Raw genomic sequence first — 1,612 nt, 5'->3', positions numbered from 1 at the left:
GGCCAATATTTCAGAGATTATAGATTAGCTCCAGTGAAGTCAGGTAGGTAACGCACATCAAATCGCTAGCCCATTTGGCTGCTTATGGTTCATAAATTATAACCGTATGTGCACACTCAAGTCTATTCGCGGCACCCAACAGCTGTTCAAAATCATGCCGCTCCACAGTTTGCCATTCAAAGCTTTCTAGAATACAACGATTCTGACTTGCATGACTTGTATTGTGCATTTTAATAACAGGTTTGTTTTGTACTATCTTTAAGACCTGTCCACTGACAATTGCAAAACGTATTACTTTAATAGTAACGATTGATATTCAGGACTTGTCAGCCAAGTACCACTGTAGCCTTGCAGAGACTTTGCTTTGAAGACCTTTTTAATTAACTAACACATTTAAATATGCCCTTGACTTCCAAGGGGTGTTTTTATTTGTGACGACTCCCAACAGCATAGAATTCTATCAGTAGAACTCCACATTTATTTCTGTTTGCAGGAAGAAGAGATTTGGTGTTGATAGAGGAGGCAACATCTTCAAGGCAAAACTTTAGACCTCATGCAGCATCATCCAATTTTGCGATCACCCTCAGGAGGTACACAAGCAAAAGCTAAACCGAACATTGTCAATTATCAATTCTTTTTTTTTTTTTTACAGATTTTGTCCTGCATACATTCTTGTCTTTAATGTGTAGGCACTTGAGTCCCAGTGCCCAATTTGCACAGGAACATTTCCAGTGTCAGAAGTGGAACTGCATGCCAGCTTTTGTGCAGAAAGGTAAGGGTAATAGTGACTCACATTAAAGCTTAAAAACAGCTAAAAGAAACCCTGCTCTAATTTGGGTCATGTCTCATGCTAACCTACCTGACTATGTTCATTACATTGGTTCAAAACTGTACATTGCAAAGGTCATAGAAAATATCATATGAAATATACATACACAAAGTTGTTTGGAAACATTAAGTTTTTAAAATGTTTTTTGAAGAAGTCTCTTCTGCTTTCCAAGGCTGCATTTATTTGATCAAATATACAGTAAAAACAGTATTATTGTGAAATATTATTACACGATATATTATGAATATCTGTTAAAATGTAATTAATTGCTGTGATCAGAGCTGTATTTTCAGCATCATTACTCCAGTCTTCAGTGTCACACGATCCTTCAGAAATCATTCTGATATGCTGACTGCTCAAGAAACAATATTAATCATCACAGCTGTTTTCAACATTGATAATAATAAGAAATGTTTCTTGAGCAGCAAATCAGCTTTGATCACAGGAATAAATTACATTTTAACATATATTCACTAGAGCCCGACCGATATGGGTTTTTTGGGACCGATACCAAGCATGGTTGCAATGTGTTCATTGTCAAAGTCCAAAATCAGATTATTTTTAATTCTTAAAAAAAGCCATTATTTTATTTGAAAAAATAAATAAATAAATAAATAAAATATATATATATATTTATTAACAAAATATTTTAGTTTGTATTGTATATTTTTTTCATTCGATCAGATAAGATTTTAAGCTGTCATATGGTTGTTACAACGTGCCCCTCAGATGTTACAATGTACCCCACCTACGGGGCCTGTTGTCACATTTCACTTCCAATTT

The sequence above is a fragment of the Sinocyclocheilus anshuiensis genome, unplaced genomic scaffold (assembly GCF_001515605.1).
Source record: "Sinocyclocheilus anshuiensis isolate Anshui unplaced genomic scaffold, SAMN03320099.WGS_v1.1 scaffold130, whole genome shotgun sequence".
Classification (NCBI taxonomy): domain Eukaryota; kingdom Metazoa; phylum Chordata; class Actinopteri; order Cypriniformes; family Cyprinidae; genus Sinocyclocheilus; species Sinocyclocheilus anshuiensis.
Note: the sequence above shows the minus strand (reverse complement) of the source record.